Source organism: Protopterus annectens, chromosome 2.part1 (assembly GCF_019279795.1).
Source record: "Protopterus annectens isolate FY-2018-M chromosome 2.part1, PAN1.0, whole genome shotgun sequence".
NCBI classification, from domain to species: domain Eukaryota; kingdom Metazoa; phylum Chordata; order Ceratodontiformes; family Protopteridae; genus Protopterus; species Protopterus annectens.
The window spans coordinates 1,351,537,972-1,351,544,456 of NC_056729.1; the positions used below are offsets into that span (position 1 = coordinate 1,351,537,972).

General features: G+C 37.1%; 1 protein-coding gene across 1 annotated transcript in view; it reads right to left on the reverse strand.

The window, feature by feature from the left end:
- Positions 1-6,485, reverse strand: part of SORCS2 (sortilin related VPS10 domain containing receptor 2) — a 2,271,537-nt gene that overhangs the window by 554,714 nt on the left and 1,710,338 nt on the right. The window lies entirely within an intron of this gene.

The window sequence follows — 6,485 nt, forward strand, 5'->3', positions numbered from 1 at the left end:
CAACTATAAATTTACAGACAACAAATTTTACTATGTCTAGCATCCTTGCCCATTTTTAACTGTAAGACAAACTATGATACCTAATACCAGAAACAGACTATTAGAATATATTTTGGTAACTAGAATAGAATGACGTGTGTCTCAGAGAGTAGCAAACATATATACGCAACAGTCAGTCATTTAAACAGATGGATTATTAATGTATTCTACTTTAATCAATGCAAATAAGTTAGGTGAGCAAAATTATTGCAGAATAGCAGATGGCTCAGATGATTAAAGCTATGAGCTGCTAATTGGCTACTTCCGGTTTAATTTCTCCAAGACCTTTGGGTTTCTAAGACCATGATGGGACTGGACCTCGTTCCTATGTCACGATATGATTAAAGTTCATGAAATTAGTATTGTTTCAATCTTTGATGCTAGCCATATGTGCACTTTGCGGCACCCACGATGTGCCCAGAATTGACTCCTTCTATAATTCATATGGAGTTTCATGTATCATTAGCATATCTAAATACGAGTGTATTTTTTTACAAGACCCATTGTTCCACTACTACTGAAACTGCCTGGGTAACCTTCTTCCACATTGCACTTGTTTCTGCCTGCAAATCCTGGTATTTTATGACTTTGTGTATCTCTGTACATAAGATACTGTAGTCACTGGGTGTAGCAATTTCAATGATCAATGCTACTTTCATCTTCTTTTCATGGACTACTATATTTGTTTTTATTGCATCTGTGTTCTGAACTGTTGATAATGGGTGATCTCATGTGATATATACTTCATCATTCTCTATAATGCTTTGTGGCTCACGTTTCCAATGCTTCTCAGCTACTTCAGTATTGTAATGTGTGAATAATCCACAATGCAACAGTCTTGCCACATTATTATGGCTTTCATTATACAGGTCCTATGCCATTAGTGTATCACAACCAGCAAAAAGATGTGCGACTGTTTCCAGTTCTGCTTTATAGAACCTGCATTTGTCTGTTTCTCCCACATTGGATGTTGTAAACCAATGTGCATGTAGTCCTCTGTCCTGGGACACCAATATTGACCTTTCATCTTCTGGTTTAAATTCACCTCTCCTTAACCATTCCTGTGTCAAATCCAGATCAGCATGAGGTTGTTTCAGGAACTTTCTAAAGTTACAACAATATTTATGCCTTTTCCGCATTTCTTACCTTCTCATCTCCATATATTCTTTCTTTTGTTTTTTGGATCATTCAGTTTTCCAGATTTTTGTCTACTTTTGCTCTGATATCCATTCCCACCTGACACCAATATGCTTCTGCTAAACTAAGTATGGAAATGATCTTAGACTTTTCTCCTCGTGTTTTAAAACTTTCACTCTGCAGTCCCAAGATTGCAGATCTATACAAGTAATCAATTTTGAGTATCTCCATCAGAATGAAGAATATATAATCTTGGTGTACAACCAACACATTTAAACATATTTGGTGTACCAGGTAGCCAATCATTAATTTAAGATTTTTAAGATAATTAGTATAAAAATCTTATTAAATATATATATATTTTTTTCATGTATCTCATTTTTTCTTTATTAATTATTTTTGACAGTATGAAACTGTATTAAATATTTTGGTTTTAACAGTTTTTAGGCTAATATAGTATGTATTTAAGTATTTTATCCTTTTAGATGAAATGAATGTAGATTAAATATACTGTATTTTTAATAAGATTTTTATACTAATTATCCTAAAAAATTAAATTTCTGATTGGCTGCCTGGTACATCAGATATGTTTAAATGTGTTGGTTGATGGTGTGTTATTAGTTCTGAAGAAGTTCCTTCTTCATAAACAAAAGTGCTTAACTGGTGGATTGTGTTAATAAACGTGTCCGGTATTCAGTAGAATGCCTTCAAGTGCAGTCACTCTTTGTATTTTTAAAGTCTGGTTCTGTGTGGTTACCAGTTTTTCACATTTGTTCATGTTTTATTGTTGATCCTTCATCAGTTAAATATTTAGACACTCTCTAGTGCTTAAATTCTTTTATATCACGTTACTGTCCCAGATTAATATTTTCTTGGTGCTACAGCTTTCCTGCTTTAAATGTTGATTTTGGACATTTATCAAGCCCAAATGACATTATTACATCATCTGAGAAAGTTTTAACCACTTGCAGTTGTGCTTTCAACTCCTCATTTGATGAACTATGCAGTTTTACATCTATAAGCACTCCTTTATCCATGAATCTGGGATGCTATCAGATATCTTTTGGTAATCTATCCATGTCATACTTAGATTCTTTCCATTTTGCAATCCTCTGTTATGGTTTTAACAACAAACGATCCTTTGTGTCATATAACTTTCTTTTGTTACCCTTTTGTTCTATTGCCATAATTGATTTTATTTTATAAATGGCTATAAACTCTGTCTGCATCAATTTCAGTATATAGTTTGTACAGTGCTAGAAGGCAAGTTATCGGTCTATAGTTTTCAGGATGGCTTTTACTTTAACTCTTAAGGAGGAGTATCAGTTTTCCTGTTGTCAACCAGGTTGGTGTTTGTCTGGGATGCACATATAACCAGTTCTTACTCAGGGCTAAATCTTTGTGTGAAGATGTTAATACTTTTAGTTAGACGCTAGGTACTTCTTCTGGCCCGGGGGTTTTCCAGTTAGGAGTTTTTCTTAACTTTGTTTCAGTTTCTCTTGCTATTACTTCATCCCATTTCATATGCTGTACATTTGAACTCCTTAGTGTTTCTGTTATTTTTTCTATTCATTCAACATCGTTGTTATGTTCCATAGGGTCTTCATAAATATTTCTCCAAAATGTGTCTATTTTTTTCTTTTTTGGTGGCATTTCTATTCCTTTTGCTTTGCTTCCCAATTCTCTCTACAACTTTTTTGGTTATCAATGAATTGCTTATTTTGAACTTTTTCCTTTATGTTTACCTGCATATCTTCTAAATTTTTTCTGCCTATGCAGATATCTTTAATTTATTATTTACAATAGTGTCTAATAGATCCTGGTCTATTCTGACAGTGTGCATTGCTTTTATCATGTCTAAATATTTTTGCTGATCTGTTCTCTACTCTTCTAACAGTGATACTTCTTATCGTAATTGCTTTATAGTTTACTCCATTTGATGTTTTCATGATGGCATTATTTCTTCCCTTCCTTTCACTTATTGCTCTACATTTTTGAGCTAAGACTTTATCAGTTATTAATTTAGTTGCACAGGAATATATCCTATTTACTTCTGTTATATTGTAAAAGTTTCTATTAACAGTCTTAAATACTGTTTTCATCTGTTTTATTAGAATTCTAACATTTTAGGTTTTAGATTCATAGGATCATAGGAAGTTAATAGACTGATGGCTGGAGGGCCCTTACAGGCCTAGCCAAATTTTACCCTTGTTACCATGATCAGCACCTACTACCCCTGTATAAGAGGGACACAGGTGGAACCTCCGGGGTGAATTTATGGTTAGCCATCCAATCGTCCAGACTGCATTTGAAGAGGGCCAATGAGGTGCTCTGTTTGATGTGAAGTGGGAGTCTGCTCCAAAGGTGTGGTAACCTCTGGTAAACAAATCTGTCCTTCCAGCAGGTTCTATTGATGTCACATACCAAGTTTAGGTCTTTAGAGTGAATAACCCATGTCCCAACTAACTTGCAGATGTGTAGCATTTCAAATAAAGCGGGGTCAGAGATCACCTTAGATGCAAGGCAGTGATCCTCTCTGAGTAGTCTGTATGAAACACAATAAAATGACAGTGATTTCAGCTGATCCACATAGGATAGCTGCTGAAGCCCTTGAATTTTCTTTGTGAGGAACCTTTGTGGTGTCTCCAATTGCTGCAGGTGCTTTGAAAGGTACATGTCAAAAGGGGCATTGTACTCAATTATTGGCCTAATGAGTGAAGAATACAGGGAGGTGATAACCTCACTTTTTCTCGAGGCAATGCCCTTACTTATGAGGTGAGCCATATAGATTACACTTCTTATCACTGTGGAGACATGGTGATCAAAGGAAAGGCTGCTGTCAACCTGAGTGCCCAGATGTCTCACCACTGAGTGTGTACTTAGGGTTTTGTCATTGATGTGGCAATTTGCAGAAACATCCCTCTTACCAAAAGGGATGATAATACATTTTTTGCATTGAGTTTGAGGCCTTGACTTTGGCACCAATCATTTGTTTACGTAAGACCTTCTTGAAGGATGTTGACATTGTTTGGGGATTCTGTGACCACACCCAGTTTGCAGTCATTAGCAAACTTTGTCAGCTACAGTCCCTTGGTCTTAGTTTGTACTTCACAGAAATAGATTCTAAACAGTAGAGGACCCAGGACCAATCTCTGTGGAACACCACTGGTAATGGGTCTGGTGTTGGAGGTGGATCCCAATTTTGACTGTATGGGTTCTATCAGAGAGCCATTTCACAACCCACCTTATGATATAAGGGTTGCTGTCTAGCTGGGAAAGTTTGTCAATGATGCCTGAGTGAGGGATAGTGTCAAATGCCTTGGCCAGGTCTAGGTAGGCTGTATGCACAGATTTCCCCTTGTCCAGGACCCTTGTGACTGTCTCTAAGAAGTCCACCAGGTTTAACAAGCATGAACGCCACTTGACAAATCCAAACTGGGGAGAATCTAGTGTTTGGAGATTACCTGTATCATTGTTGATAAGGTCCATGATGATTCTATCCATGGCCTTGCAGATAAGGCTAGTCAGACTAATAGGTCCGTAGTTCCCAGGTTCAGTAGAAGCACCAACTTTGTGCAGGGGGATAATGGTAGCTGTTTTCCATTCAGCAGGAATGAAGCCAGTGCTCAGACTGTGATTGAAAAGAGTAGCCAATGGTGATGGTAATTCTTGTTTGAGCCCATGTGGGACACAGCCTGGGATGTTATCAGGTCCCATTGATGCTGTGTTTTTTGGCCTTAGAGAGGGCGTTTACAACCTGCTCTTTAGAGATACAAGGTAGAGGACAGGTAGTTGGGATGTTATGAAGTACATGTGGCGGGGACAGGAGAGTGAAGTTTTCACTGAACCTGTTGGCTAGCAGATTAGCCATGTCCACTGGCTCAGTGTATGTGTTACCATTAACTACCAGTTCAGCTCAAATCTGAGCCTTAGCTTTTAGGTTACGGATGTAATAAAATAATGCGTTGTGTTTGTCCTTGGTTAAGGAAGCTAACTTGGATTCGTAGTTTGCCTTGGAGGCCTTCACAAGAAGCCTTATTTGCTTATTTAAGCTGAGGGGGGAGTGTCTCCATTTTAGAGCCCACTCCTTCTTACTCTTGGACAGCAGTTTCTTTCTTTTATTGTAAAGCCTGTTAATGGTGGTTGTCCACCAGGCAGGTTTGCTTTTCCTTGAAGAGTTTGTTTTGGTCCTAGCAAGTACTGCTGAGTCAATGCAATTATACAGGTGCCTGTATAGGGCATTGGTGTAGAGCTTGGCATAGTTGCTGGTTCCATCTGAGGGGAGAGGTGTTGTTTTCTTTCTACAAAAGTATTTCTTTCATCACTCTTAATATGTCTGTCCATCTCTGTTAAATCAAGCAACTTTTTCCTTAGATCATTTTCTTCTAAACTGAGAGCACATTCTTTGCTCTATGTTTTCTGATGGCATTCTACAGAAAGTTCCAGAACATCCTCCTGTGACATTTCAGCTGCATTCTGCGTCATTCATTGTTTCTTCATATGGACACAGACCATCACTTCACAACATGCCCTGCATCAGAGTTACCACTGTTTCCTGCTCCTTCCCTTGCTCTGTAACTCCAACTGAAGTTTTGTACTGTTTTCCTACTGAAGACTGCAGAACATCTTCATGTGGTAAATGTTTATATCCTTCTCATTCTAAGTGTTTCTCCTTAATTTGGGAACTCATTGTTCCACCATGCCGTGATATTTCCTGAGCTGCATTTTCTACTTTAAATCCTTCACTTCACAGGTAATCCATAACTTCAATTTCTATTTCTTTAACTTTTCCATTACTAATCCTCTTTACTACTTACCCTTTGTTTTCTTGTGTTTTTTTTTTGTATTATGATTTTTTCCCCTTTGCATAGCTACTACGTCATATTAGATATATTTCTCTTTCCCATCTATGTTTCTTTTTTTTATATCTTCTGGAGTTTGTTCTTTATATTTTAACACTAAGTCTGATGCTTCTTTCTCCAGATGGCTCAAAATCTCTTTATCTATGTAATGTTTTGCTTGGGTCTATTGTATTTATGAACACAGATTTGCATTTGAAGCTTTTAAAGGTTTTCCTTGTGCAAATATTTTCCATTCCTCTAATTTCTCTCTTAATGTTTCTGAATATCTTCAATCTAGAAATTCTGGGCTTCTTGCATTGCAGTAACAATACATTTGTCTTCCTTATCCTCAATAGTCAACTCTATCATCTTTATGGCTCTTTTTGGCCTATATACATTTTTTATGGATTACTGCTTCCATCTGTAACAGGGGACCATCCTCCCCCTGAACCTGGCCTAATTCCATTG